General features: G+C 32.0%; 1 protein-coding gene across 1 annotated transcript in view; it reads right to left on the minus strand.

Moving 5' to 3' along the window:
- IP3K2 (Inositol 1,4,5-triphosphate kinase 2) overlaps positions 1-16208 on the minus strand; it is a 426861-nt gene that overhangs the window by 388836 nt on the left and 21817 nt on the right. The gene's annotated exons all lie outside the window — the stretch shown is intronic.

Below are 16208 nucleotides of genomic sequence, written 5' to 3' on the forward strand. Positions count from 1 at the left end.
ATTTGAAAATGTAATCTACATTATTTATTGTTTTTCAAATGTTAGTTATTTTATCAAGTTTAGATTAGCTCCCTTTAGTTGTAAGTACTGAGTACCTATTCAACGCTTACCTTGGCCTATTGAAATTTTTACACGCTTCAGTTGGTAGATAGGCAGTTTTACTTAGGTACGAATAACCAATAGGCATATTAAGTTTTCCATAATGCCTACTAATTTTATTCATTCCCTATCTAATGTCGAAACAACGATACATTCGGTAATATTAACTCCACTTGGACTCCGCATGTCAATGTTGTTCAACCTTTTTACTAAAGCGGCACACCTGGCCCTTTGTCAAGCAATGCCTGCACACCGAATATCGACGAAATAATAATTGGACGTTTTGCACACCAATAAAAATATAAATTTTTAATAAACTATTTTTTTTATATTCAACGAATAAGACACAAGATTTCAGAATGTAACATTCTATATACTGAATATACATAATTTGAAAACATCTCATGCATATATAAACTAAAAAAAATCGTTTATGTAGAAAAAATACGACGCCCGACGGGACTTGACCTTATAACGCAATTCGATAAGCATTTCATGTAACAACTACTAGTTAAAATCGTCGTAATTATCTAAGGCGCCCGTAGTTTATGGGTAAAACATACTGGTGCAAATCCAGCAGATGCAGGTTCAAGTCCCGTCGGGCGTCGTATTTTTTCTACATAATGATTTTTCCTAGTGTGTATTGTATATGCATGAGTAGAGTTGGGTATTTCTCGAGAAAATCTCAATCTCGAAATTCGGAATTTCCAGAAAAGAATTCTCGAGATTTCTCGAGATATCGGGAAATTAAAAAATAACTGTAAAAATCCTAAAATCAGTGTAAAAATAGACAAATTCCAAAAAAAAATAATCATTATGTACGAAGACAAACAAAATAGAAGTAGGAAAACAAAAATAATTCAAAACATTACTTATTAAAATAGTGTTTCAAAAAACACAGACTGTCAATCGCTGCGTCTGACAATCGCGTACGCTTTTATAATACAACATACCCTGATGTTGGAAAAAATGCGCTCATTTTGAGTCTACATTGGCTTAATTGTCTTAAATGGTCCGACCAGTATTTGAACGTTTTGTTTTTCCTGTCCACTTTTTTCGTAGAGAAAATCGTTTTTTCAATTAACATTTGATAATAAAGAAATCCCGAATCCCGAGAAAAGATTCTCGAGATCCGGGATTTCCCGAAATGTTAAAAATTTCAATTCTCGAGATTCGGGATGGAAAATCTCGAAAATTTCCCGAGAATTCCCGAAACCCAACTCTACGCATGAGATGTTTTCAAATTATGTATATTCGAAAATATGAATATTGATAAGTTGCCATGTTCCCGCAAATATGACTCGTAACGTCATAACAATGCGGTATTCGTGATACCCCGTCACAAGTTGGATGTGAAGTTTCACGATGCTGTGTATCGTGCGATTAACCTATTTGATAGCACCATAACGATTGGTATATTTTATCATTGATTGTTAAATAAGTTGAATTTATAATTATTTTTATTATTTTATTTTAATATTCACATATGTAAACACTTACACTCTTTTCCTATTTCGTGTCTTATATTGGTTGATTTGGTTCTATACGTTTATCCTGGATACAACGGCAAACACATTTTGAAAATAGCCGATATACTGGATTAATTGTCAGTTTGGGTTAGTTTAGGTTATCCTAACAAATAATCCAGTATATCGTCTTTTTCAAAATGTGTTTGCCGCTGTATCCAGGATAAACTACTTGTACCGTTGTTTTTATATTGGTTATTTCATGACTATTGATAGTTTCATTTGTTTTAACCCATCTAAAATCAACCTGCTAATCGGATGCCCTAACACCAATCTCAGCTGCAAATAAAAATATTATGGACGTTTTTCCATAATTTTCTAGAAAAATTCAACTTTGAACGTGAAGAAATTTGCAGCGTTTTCATTGGAAGACGCTAAAATATTTAACATATTTTATTGTAAATTCAAATTCTAATTCCATCAAGTACATTTGTTCGATATAATTAATATTTGAATATGTACAAAATAAAAGTGACTAAAATCAATTGGGAAACGACATACGTTACATAACGACAGAGGGGATAAGAGGAAGAAGAAGGAGTAACATGTGAATACATATTTTAATTGCAACGTTTTCAGATAAATATGTAGGATTCATATAAGTTTTGACCTCACAAGAATATTATATTTACTCATCGACAACAATGTTAGTGACTATTTTTACTATTATTGTAGGTGATTGTTACTGCATTTAACTGATGCATCGTTGAGTGGGTCAACAGTCTATTGTCTAGTGTTAGTATCGCATTGTTCTTTAATAATTGCATCGCAATATTGCAATCATGTGCCATAAAACTCTGGTACAATATATTATGCATTTATTATATATTGCAGTATTGAGTAGGTTACTAATAATTTCTAAGGCAAGAATCAACGCAAATAGTTTACATACAATTCACTGTGCTAAAGGGGCAAGCTAATATGTATGTCTAAAATCACTACTTTATAAAAGAAGAAGATAGAGTACAACTAAAACTTGTAGGTATAGGAAAATCTTTTGTTGATTATGGGTGAAATTTACTAGTTTGATTCAACTCCTTCATTTTCTCTATTGATTGAATTTGCACCCCTTTCTGATTTTTCTTCCTTAGTCTTTATCAGACAGCATTTCTGCATGTATATATTGTAATATACCAGGGTTTGCGAACCTTTTTACGTACGCATGCCAAATTTCCCAAATATTATTTTTCGATTGTACGGCGTGCGAGCAGTTTTTCGTTGGGGAAAATGACCTTGTTTCTAGCCGTAGGCATATCTTTTATTATTTGAATATTTTTTCCCTTGTTTTCAAGTTTTACAAAGCGATCGTGGGAGCATTTTAACCACGCTTGTTGCATGTATTCGCGTTCCTGTTTGCGGTGCGACTTCTCCCACCGCCTGATGAGGTCAGTGCGATAATATTATGTGCGATGCATAAAGCTTAAGGACCGTCCTATCCAATTATATATCTAATTAAACGTAATGCTTATTATTGAAAAGTAATTTCTCTTCAAAATAAAACATTCGCGTGCCATACAATCTCATCTCGCCTGCCATATGTTCGCCATCACTGTAATCAAGCCCTCCGCAATAGCCGATTTTAGTGAGTCATGTTTTAGCAAGTGCATAGCCAACACGCCACAAAAATGGCAGTCAGTCGATAAACTGACATTGTGCCGGCAACATCTACAAGAAAATCGGAAAATATGCCGTCTTGTTCTATAAAACGATGTCAAAACACATCTAGGAACCAAAAACAGGAAGATGGGATTACTTTCCACTTATGAGTACTTCATAAACAGTGATTATTCTATATTATTCTGTAATCTGAAATCATTTCCTTGATTAGCTTACATTTCGTTGCGTACACGCCAGAATTCTGCAAGTGTGGGTAAAAATGTTGCCAGATTTGTGATTTTTGATTTCATCTGTTTTAAAATAATATTACACATTTTGCGATATTATACACATATTTTAATATTTCGTATTCAAGCTTATCTGTAAGTTGTATGAATAAATCAGCTACGGCTGCTGGTGTATAAAATATAGCGGTAGTTTTTAAATATCATTTATCACTTATTTACCGGATTCGTAAGTACCACACTATATTTCGAAACGTCAGAGTTTGTTGAAAAACTTGTATACAAAACGACAATTTTAAAAAAAAACTAATCCAAAACCAAGGGCTATAATTTCTTATTCCTTGAATGTCTATATGAATTTTCGTTTTATATTAAAATTCATGTTTAATTTTCAGAATTATATTCCTAGCAAATTCCAATACATATTTTATTCGCATTTAAACTAAATATGTCTCATTTTTAGTGTTAGCTGCTCATAACGTGTTCTCCAGCATTTATCGAACGCGACACTTGCCTCTTTAAAACGTGCCATCTCCGATGTACCTACTATATGATTGTAAATTTACGTAATTTTGTTTTATGTGTCTGATTTTTTTAGATTTACTAGATTTGTGTAAACGTCTTTGTTCTTTCCGAATAGTATGTGGCGCATGGAGATAACCAAAAGACTCCAGACCATTGGACTTCCTAGTTCTTAACCGGTCACGGTGGCTTCGTCAACGAGCTCTATCAGCTTGGTTTTATAAAATTCGATACATGCTTATGTAGAATGCTTTAAATAGCAGGGTGCCAATCACATCCTCTGGTAGTGTTCCCATTCATCGGTTGAAAGGGAATGCTACCAGCACAATTTTGAAGGACGCTTCTCGTTCGTTACGCCACGGTATATGCCTGAAAGGGTGTTGAGACGTGGCGGGTGGTGGATGGAAAAGCATGTATCCATAGATTTGTAAGCCGGTCAACTTTACACGCTATACGCCGGCGTGTGGGCCTACTGCGTCTGCGCAGTAGCAACCTCCCGGTGAAAAAACGAACTACGTTCTGTCAAAATAGTCGCTGGCTTGTGGCTTCTCAGCGAATGGAAAGTTTTGTGTGTCATCATCACAATCGCAGTAGCTGAATCGCCTGCTTTTAAATTTGCCAACAAACAGCTCGTAAAGTAGCTCAATGTAATTGACGCTTTATATTTTTCTTTACTTATACTTCTAAGTCGGTAGGTACCAGCTACATAATTTATTTAGCAAATATGTTTGAATCGTTAATTGAATGTATTATTTGATTAATAATAAATAAAATTTTATGAAAACATGTTTTTTTTATTTCTCCGAACACTATAAATAGGAATGTAATAAATATTATTCGTATTTTTGAGATTGTGTGTTACCTAAATATATTTCGTATTACCAAAATTCACTCTGCTAATATTTATTAATATAATATAAAATTAAATCGCTTGTAAAATAATTCGAAATCTGGCAACACTACGCCAAGCAAATGTTCACGCACACTGTCACGTATTTCCGAAAAACCCTTGAAAGGGGCGTGAAGGACGCGTGGTGGGGCTGACCCAAGCGCGAGAAAAAATTCGTCATCTGTTCGGGAACAAACACTCACTATCGCTCTATCTATATTTTTCTATAATCTAAGACTGTAATATACCATGATGCATGACATAATTCACTAAAAAAGTGTTTTAACTAATCGATGCGTATCTACTGTTACCATCAGGGACGCGCCAAGTGGTGGTTTTGGGGGTGCTAAGCATAAGGGCGGCAGAATTCAGGGGGCAGAAAATGGACAGAAAAAACGTTTTATAATATTTAATATTTATTATTAACAATATATATTTCGCGATAAATTTGATAATTTTGAAATTTTTCTCAGATCTCCATAGCCTACCTCTTTTCGAAAAGCCACCCTTCGCCACTGCCTGAAACCCTTCCCCACGTGTGCATGCCTGGGTAAGAATATGTAATTCAAATTATAACTCCAAATAAACATAAATTATAGGAAAACGATGGTGTAATAAATTAAAAATAGTCAATCTATCCACGTAATTAATGAGGCACAAAAAACAATAATATTATTCACTACCTTATATAGATTACCGCAGTGGTTCTTAATCGCTAGCTTGTTGCAAGTGCAAAGCGAAAAAATGATAAAAGCAGAAAAATCCTCGAAATAGTGAAAACCGAAAAATTCCTTCGTGAAATTATGAAATCTGACGAAAGATCTAATGCATAGACTATAGATACATCTAGACGCCACCCGTTGCATTGTTAAATGAAGCCGCGTGCCGTGCATTTGGTTTGTGGGCGAGCGAACGCATTCGTCTACAAATGTTCGAGACCATAGACCATTTCGCTGGTGCTCGCCCAAAGTGCTCGCACTAGACACTCAGAATTAAAATATAATTTTCTATTTTTTTTACGTTATGTAGTATTTTTAAGCGGTCAAAATGCAACCATTAGGTAAAGATATCCATAATTTAAGTTATTTTAAAGAAACACGGTCACTGATATTAAAATATATAATAATATACAAATAAATTATCACGAACATGTATCAACTTACCTATGAAACGTAATACCATCTTTTTGCTTATCAGTACGGCTACCATATTTTAATACAACATACAGAACCATCTTTTCTACTTAAATAACTAAAAATATTTACCACTGACTTTATGTAACACGGTTATCGACGCTTAGTTATGCAATAAGCTAAGATTTGCCGGCTTCATCGTAGCAAACCATCTCCCAGATCTGTAAATCTTCGCAGAGATTATAAGGGTACCGAATACCTTCTCACTCGCACTTATGCATTGTTTTTGTTCAGGCCTTGATCTAATGGGATTTCGATTTTGCCGAATCGATTGCACGCGTCTTCCGTTGGCCTCACAGGCGCCACAAGAATATATTATAAAAATTAAATTTTCTGAAATAACTATGGAGGAATTTTGGATTTCTGCCCAAGACGAATATCCAGCTCTCTACATGAGTGGACTGAAAATCTGGTGACAGTTTTCAACATCATTTGTGTGAAAAAAACGTGAAAGACTAAACGTACGAATTTAGACGAATAATAAAATTGAGGGTAGCTATATCAAATATTCGACCTAATATTTCTGAAATCTGCAAAATCCGAAAAGCTCAGGTACCTATCGCATTAATTGATTTTCCCATCAAATAAATTCCATTTTGTTAAGGGTAATTTTACTTACAGTTTTTCCATATAAATATATATTATAATATATCTTTTCTCTATTATTTTTATTTCTTTGACTTTTATGTAATCTGTTTAATTTGTAATAAAAGTTGTGTCTTTGTATTATATTTCTCTTTGTTTTATGTCCGTTTGATTTTGGTGCACCGCCACATTATATTATGATCAAAAGTGCACCGTGACTTCAAAAAGATTAAGGCGTATGGGTTTATTCGCAAGAATCAAATTTGACGTAAGCGCCATGAAAAATAACAATGCTCGAAGCGTAAAAAAACAAAATCGCTTCGGTCAGCCTCTCGCGCCTAGTAGATACGAAATCAGAGGTTTTAATAGTGTTGAATTAATAATATTTTTTTCCTAACAAATTTTATAAACATTTTTATAGTCAGTAGAATAAATTATAAGAATAAAAATAGTAGACCTCTAAATAAGAACCTCATATTATTGATATGCTGAATTTGTGAAGTGACACCTTTTCTTGAACCTATCATATTGTAGGTTCAAATTCAGTGCAAATATTTTTCGAAAAAAAATCTAATACTAAAAAACACGAAAGTGTAAACAAATATAATTGTATTCATTTTCATAAGCTAACATTACAAATTATAAGTTTAAAACATTCACAAGATGGCATGAAAGATTTCTGTTATTATTGCGTTTTTATTAAATTATAAAAAAATGACTCATAAAAGAAAGCAATTCAATGAATATTTGTCGAGGAACGTTTTTTTTTTAAATTTAGTACACAACAATTATGATTTAAGAAACAATTATTATAATAGCATGTATTTGACGGCAGTACGTTTTGGTCGCCGCATTAGTGTATAGAAAATTAATAATTGGTTCCTTAATTAGTGTATAGGTTTAACGGTATGCAATGTATTAGAATAACTATTATAAATTGTTTTTTTTTATAATTTTATTTTCTTTTCTATTGATAGCTATTAATTGATAATTGATATTATTATATTGATAGATATTAATTGTTAACTTGATAATTATTATATTGAGGGTTTCTTATATCCATCGACCGTGTTAGTCTAGGATCAACGAGTTCAGGCAATACACAATTCATATAAATCTTGTCACTTGTGATGTGAAGAGTAATATTGTTTTTATTATTCAATGAAATAGGTTCTTACCTCAATATATGTTTTACTTGAGTTAAATAATTACTAATAAATGCCTAAGGTGATTCCATTCAATTCAACTCGGCATTAAATATATTAAATTCTAAAAGTTTTGTACTATTTCATTTGAGTCGTTTTATGCGATCCTGGTTTCGCCTTTCGACATCGTCAGGGTGCGCACTCCTCAAATATACACTGACAACGAAAGCAGCTAATTCTCACTTAACAATAAATTAATACAATAAAGTAAGGTAAAAACTTTATCACCTACCTATTAAGTCAAAGTGCACAATGAAAAATTTAACAAACAATTAATTATGAATAGTTGAATTGTGGCAGTATGAAAAAAAAAGATTTTACCACAAACCATCTAAAAAATACATACATCATAAAACATATACGTGATTTTGTGCCCCAAAACACTTATTTTATTATTATTTTGACGATTAGGAAAATTATGACACATGTTTCAGTGGCCATTACTATGACAGCATTCGAAAACGTATTTTACTTTAAATTTTCTACAAATTTACTATTTGTGACATAAACCACTTAAGATCGATAATAAATAGACCTTGAAAAATAATATTATTTTGTTTCTATTGATAATGCCAATAAACATACTCCTGGATACGTCCCTTTGAAAATAACAAAACATGGCGACCCAGGTACATAAAAACTGTATCAAGTACATGCAAAGTTTTTCAAATCGTTTAAAGCCCAACCAAGTAGGTATTTATCAAAATAATTAAAGTCCACCTATATTTTATCTAAACTGCTCAAGTCCAAAATATTTTTTTTTATAAATGTTGCACCGAACGAATACCTTTAGGACTTCTTTGCAGCCATCGTGGTTATAAGATTCAATTATCTTACAATATCTCACATGCTGCAACCATTTGTATTAGAAGATAATAAATAATATAATATAACTACATTTTTCTCAGTTTGACATTCACTGGTATTTTATGATGTTTGATTTGTCAACACAAATTATAACACCTGGTCTACGTCATGTGGTCTTGCCAATTTGATTGTTACTGCAATGCGAGTAAAGGTCATTTTTCTATGAGTTAAAATACTGTTCGCGACGGATAAAATTTTGGAAAAAAAAGACGTCCTCACCCGTTGAAATTCAAAAGCCTACTAAGGTTAGAAATGAGAAATTAGAAAAACTATATGAATTAATCGATCAAATGGTCTCTTTTTGTTAATTTTGCAAAATAATTATATTTCTAAATTGTCTGAAAATAGGATAAATACATGAAAACGTACGACGTGTTTTGGTAATATAGCGTCACTAATTGTACCGAATTTATAGGGTTTTATTTATTTTTTCATTGTTAATTATTATTTATAGTATTACGGAAATGTTATATTATAATAAAAAAATATTTTTATTGTGCAGTATATATTATTTTGTGAGAAAAAATCATTCAAAATTGGCTGATGTATACTCAAACTAAAATGGCTTTAAAATCTTTATTTTTCTGAAATTAAAAAAAGTACGTGAGTTAATCAATGAAATGTATTGTTTTACCCATTTCTTTCATACAATATATACCTGCAAAACTATTATTAAGTTCAAAAATTCACTGTGGCGTGACAGTCGTTTTGGCCAATTTCGAAAACAGGACCGACTATTTGTCATTTATTTTAAAAAGTAAAGCGAATCAGAAAATTTTAATGACACAAAAAGTGTTATTTGAATATTATTTATTAGATTTTAAATAAATAAAGTGTTTATTATGTGTCAATTCGTGTTAAACGTCCTTGCCATTTCCACGATTCTGAGAAGACAGGAAAAAACGGGTCCAATGGCAATGGCAATGGTAACAGATGTCGTTAACATAAATTTCTGTTTTACATATTGTTAGAGTGTTAGAGATCATAATAGTATTATAAAAAAATAATGACAAAAAGGAAATAATTAAAACATACTATGCATCCTCAGAAATAAATTGCGCCACTGAACCACGATGACGCGATTGATATCTAAATTAGATAATTAGTACTACCTACCAACTTTAATTGCGCGAAAAACAATTGTCTAAAATTTAATTTAGATAAACAGTGTTGGTAATTAACAAAATAATTTAAGCAATTATCTCGAATAGCCAAGCCATTTTGTCTATTGTTTACGTTTTTGTCACGTCAGATAAAATTAAACGATTGTTTTAAAAAAGTGTCGTGGAAACTGGCCCAAACTTTTTATAATATGTACGTACACTTACCTTATTATTGTCTTTAAAAGATAAGTACTTCTTAATTTTCTATTTTTGTAGATAGATATAATCTGGTTTCTCTTTCGTTAACACCGTAGTTATAACCGCAGACAAAATAATGTCCATTGCTAGACTGAAAGTTTGGAGTGTCTGGATATGGGGTATGCACCTTGCAAGTTAGAAGAGATCTTTATTTAGCCACGTATTTTTTTCGACTTTTGCGAGGTATAAATGAGAACTCTGCCATTCTGGGCAGTGTTGACCTGTGTGTCACTGAAAACTATCTTATAAATAGAGAGCATCATTTGTTTATTCTCCCAAGGTGCAGAACCAACCTGCCACTGGCAATGCCAACTGGGAGGGCGATAACTATGTTCAACCAAATTGCTTCGGGTGTTGATATATTCCACTTGCGTCTAAGTCTAAAGTCTTAAAATAGGGTCTCCTTAGCAAACTCGGTGTACTTCTTTGAACTTCTATAGATGTATAATAGTATTTTCACTGCTTTTGTATGTTTATATTATGTTCTCTTTTTATATTTTCATTTTTATCGTTTTTATTACTTTTTTATAATAATGTTTCATGTCATGTTGTGAACGTCTTAAACTTATAAGTTGTAATGTCTACAACATGTTAAAAATGTAATTGAATTGAATTGAATTGAAAAGTTCGGGTGTTCGCGGGGTAAATGTTGTAGTCACTGGCACCTGTCATATATTGTTATCCCCACCCCTTTCTGCTGTCTTAAAAATCAATAATAATAAATTATTGTAGATAATTTTTCGAAATGGGCTCAAACCAATGTCCTGTCTTATAGTTGACAATAATACCATTCTAAGAACAGTATTTTCGTGACTTTCAGTTTTTTGTTGTCAATGATTTGGTTATATTTGAGGCCTCCAGGTGCAAATTCGATATACCATTAAATCCACCCCTGATAGCTGTTTAATTTTTATGCGCTTCGTGGCACACGAAAAGTTTCTTTAAATTATATTTAAATAAAGTTTCTTTAGTAGGTAGGTAAGAAGTTTAGCAAGAAGTGAATTCCATCATCTTTGTTTAAAAAAAAAAAGCCCATTTTATTAATATGTTATGTGGTCTGCCCACTATTAATTTACACTACTTCTCCGAAAAAATAAGCAACACGATGTTCTACACCAGTTTTCGCAGACAAAAACATTGTATAAAATGAAAAAAAAGCTTAAATTAAAGTGCAATGACACCCGCTCGGAACCCAAGTTTTTTTAATTCGGCCATTTTTATATGATTTGAGAATTCCGGTGTATCACTGAATTACAGCCAATTACACTGTCTCTAGAAGTGGGGAAAATCATGTCTGGCCTTTTACGTCTTAATAATTTGATATTTATGATGATGGTGATTGCTGACTGTTGATTACAGTTAGTTAAAAAAAATTAAATACTCGACTATAAGTTGCTGACGACGAAAATTCTTGGCAATTTGCGAATACCGTACAACAAAATTGGACAGATAGGTAATTCGACTGTGTATTTTTTTGCTTAATTGAGTTTATTAACATCCACTTCGCTGAGAAACGTAAAAAATAGAGCAGAAGCACCGAGTATTTCGGTACTGTGATGGCAAACGGTTATAACTGCTGTTTACACAATTTTACTGTAGAAAAAAAAACAAAGTTTTGAAATCAATCAGACAATAGTTAGTTTATTAAGGCACTTCAGCTGAGGCACGGTCTAAAACGATAGTGACTACGCAACGCACAGATTGTGCAAATGACGCGTGACAAACAAAACATAATTTGTCAAAAAAAAATCAACATGCGTCTCTTTAATGTTATGTTTATTGTTACTTAAGTAATAATAATATATTCATTGACATGTTTTGTTTTTTGAGTAAATAGTAACATTTTTTAGTCATCAGATGACTAAAAAATGTTACTATTTACTCAAAAAGATTCTTTACACGATTTAAGAATTAATTCCGCCGACGCCATCACAAAACGAATTGACTTGCGAACAGGTCGATTATCGCTCTCCGACTGGCAACGCATGCAAAATTACGTCCCACCTATTGCTGAAAATTATTTGCCGTTTCACTGAAGTATGCTCTTAAGCTGATACTGAGGCTCAGCACAGGGTAAACAATGGGAAAAAAAGATGTGATGTCCTCATGGGAAGAAGCGATTCGTAGCTCTGCGATGACTGCGATGTTTTGGAGGGCATTGTACTTGTACATATAGCAGTACAATGCCCTAAATATGAACGACACAGAGTACAGCTGCGAATTGCGAATATCTTTGAGAATGTCGACGACTAGAAAGGTGCCCTGGCTGTGGATAAGACGGAAGAACTTGGCAAAATTGTAAAGTTCTTCAACAGAATTGGACCTGAAAGATTCAATCTGACAGCTAGAATGAATTACAGAATAATACGTTTCTATTGTTATGTCGCTCGTTCAACATATAATATTATTATTACACCTTTCCAATTTATTTTCAATTTCGGGAAATAATATATACGCCAGTTTGTATGGGAAAGCAGTTTTTTTATAATGGCAGCACTTATGTGTGTGGTAACACTTTTCGCAATACATGTAAATTTTAATTTAAATCTCGCGGCATTCTCGCAATTGACAATTACAGTGGAATAAATTATTCTCTCCATGTATGGAGACAGGCGTGTATACGAAATTCTCGTAAATCTGTCATTCAATTATTCGTAGAACGTGGGATTCAAAAATGGAACTTCTTTTATGAACAAAGACAATAAAATAATAATTATGACAGCTACTGGTTCAAAGACAATATTCGAATTATTACGGTTGTTCTAAATTATTTTCAATTCAATTTCAATTTAATTTATTTATTTTTAGCATATTGTGGACATCACAAATTATAAGTTTAAGACGTTTGCAACATGACATGAAACATTATTATAAAGAAGAAAAAAAGTAATAAAAGCGATAAAAATGAAAATATAAAAAGAGAACATAATATTATAAACATACAAAAGCAGTGACAATACGATTATACTTCTATAAAAGTTCAAAGAAGTACACCGAGTTTACTAAGGAGACCATATTTTAAGAATTTATAAAATAGCGTCCACCTAAACTCACCTCACGCAAGTGGAATATATCAACACCCGAAGCAATTTGGTCGAACATAGTAATCGCCCTCCCAATTGGCATTACCAGTGGCAGGTTTGTTCTGCAGCTTGTGAGAATAAACAACTTATGCTCTCTATTTCTAAGAAAGTTATCAGGGACACACAGGTCAACACTGCCCAGAATGGCAGAGTTCTCATTTATACCTAGTATAAGTCGAAAAAAATACGTGGCTAAATAAAGATCTCTTCTAAATTTCAGACTGCAGTATGTAAGTCTACCTAAGAGAAAGTCAGTTTGATAAAGCCACCGATGGTATCCATACAACCGCATGTAAAGGTCTCGTAAAGACTTAAAAAAACCACTTTAATTTAATCATATACTGTCCTTAGTTAGATTATAATATTATTGTCATTTTTATTTACTAGACCTAACTTATCTCATCAATTAAATTAGCTTGGAAACATTGAGTTGCATTTCAACCTACAAGACCATTATAGTTTGTTTAGAATGTATTTAAAAAAATCTAAAAACTAACCATATAGGTACCTACCTAATCAACAATTTGTAAGTATGCAAGCTAAGAGAAATGTTTATTAATCAAATAGTGACATGTTAAATCTAGATATCGTGGAGTTGCTGCCAAAAGTTGGTAAGTCGATAATTTATGTATTTAGAGTTAACAACAATTGAAGCACAAAGAAATTAGCATTATGCCTGATTTTAAAGGACCTACATAAAGAGTGCACACTAAACTTTGTCGGTTAAAGGTATTTGTTTTCATTGTACCAAGACTACAATCGGTGGATAGTGTGTGTTTGTTGTTAAAATTAAACCCTGCCTAATCCAAGCCATAGCAAATAATAGTCCAACAATATTCGTTTATCTATAAAATATCCAAAATTATGCCATTAAACATGACCAAACCATATAATGCTTGAGGCTTTCACGGTTGTTTTTTATCGTAGTAGATTTTTGGGTTTCCACCGTGTGTCCTTCTTCCTTATTTACTCGACGTTTCGGGCTCGTTGCAGAGGCCATTATCAAGAGATGATATGTTTTATGATGAAAATGTAGTGTAAGTATGTAAATGTAAACGTTGCTCTAAGAATGTCAAAAGGAATCCGGTTAGCAAAATCATAAAACATATGATTAAACCATACTTAGTTATAGATATAAGAATATTTTTATCGATTATGATTTGGTATAGTAAGGGCTTAAATGAATTTAAAATAAACTTACCAACATCACCTGTAATCAACGAAAACTAATATAATATGACTGAAAAAGAGAACAATATTTTTGACAGGTCGCCCATATCATATCTAAACTATAATGGTTTAGTTTAGGCATGGTTTAAATGAATTTTAAAAACTAACCTGCACCTACTGAAAATTGTATTCTTAATTCAATGAAAACAAATAACTATGACTGAAAAAGTTTAGTGTGCACTATTTATGTCGAATCTTAATAGCCTACCTCCACCCCTCACCACTGTTGCAAACACATAAGGGCGCGGCAACCTTGCTTGGTTTAATGTAGATGTATGAAATTAATTTTTACTATCTCTACGATAATTACTTAAAGATAACAGTAACTATTAAAAAAATGATATCCATACCATTGATAAATATTACTTTTATGGCCGAATTAAAGTATGTTTAATGCTTGATAGTTATTTTGTTTTTATCAGTGATTTGCGGAAACACTCGGTTTTTTTATTATTTATTTAAGATAAACAAATGATTAATTATTTTTTTGGCCGGATAATAATAATTAAAAATATACAATCTCAATTCGGAAAGGAAGTACCTACGAGATTTGAAAATATAACGCAAAGTAGGTAGGTATATCGCGTTCTCATTTTGCCCTATTAAAATGAAATAACCGTAATTCAATATTAGTTGATTTGGAGATAAATGACTATAAATTTATAGACTTACTTATAGACTATAATATATAGCAATGGTGAGGGTGGAGGAAGGCTGTTAAGATTCAACATAAATAGTACATACTAAACTTTCTCAGTTATATAAGCCTAAACCGACACATAATAGTTAAGGTGATACATCAGTGAAACGGCAAATAATTTTCAACTATAGGCGCAACGAAATTTTGGACTCGCTCGCATTCTGAGAGAGAACGTTGAGCTGGAAACACGTCACTTTGTTTCGTGATGGCGACGGTCGTATTAATTCTTAAATCGCGTAAAGATGACTAAAAACGTTACACATTTACTTATTACCTATAAAACATGTCAATGAATATATTATTATTGTTACTAATAGAACAATAAACAGAACATAAAATGGACGTATGTTGCATTTATATGACAAATTATATTTCGTTTGGCATGCGTCATTTGCACCCGCGACCCGCAATCCGCGCATCGCCTACCACGATCTTTTTAGACAGTGTCTCAACATTTTTTCAGTCATACTTATTTGTTTTCGTTGAATTAAGAATACATATTGGAGATGGTGTATGTTGGTTTTTTAAATGCATTAAGGCGATTCCTCTACCTACCACAGGAACCTAGCGGAAAAATACGAAGCTTGTAATTTGAGACATTTTTTTGATAATTTACAATTTAAACTGTATTAATTAATAAATATTATGTATCTGAAAACTTTAAAAATACCCCATCTTATTATTACATATATTATTTTTTGGTCATACGTATTATTAAAATTTAGTTTATTAAGTTTTATATGTTTTTTCGTAGAGATTTTTGACTAATTCATAATTTTAATATTTTTTATATTTATTTAAAATTATTTAAAAAAAACGTCGATTTTTATAAAAATATAAATGTGTATTGAAAGTTGGAAAAACACTTGTATATTATAATGAAACTAATCGTATTTTTTTTAATGTATTAAAATGGCAGAAAATACTGTAAATTTCGATGTTTTTTGAGATCCATTAAAACGGTATGTTCCCAGATAACAGTCACTTTCTTATTTTGACTTTTATAAACCGTATGGTTAGAGGTTAAATATGTCTAGACAATGAATGGCTCAGTGCTCATACCTGGGAAAACTATCATCTCAATTAATAGAGTAGATATAATGACAA

The sequence above is a fragment of the Rhyacophila brunnea genome, unplaced genomic scaffold (assembly GCF_057557595.1).
Source record: "Rhyacophila brunnea isolate RB1 unplaced genomic scaffold, BYU_Rbru_1.0 scaffold_21, whole genome shotgun sequence".
Lineage (NCBI taxonomy): Eukaryota > Metazoa > Arthropoda > Insecta > Trichoptera > Rhyacophilidae > Rhyacophila > Rhyacophila brunnea.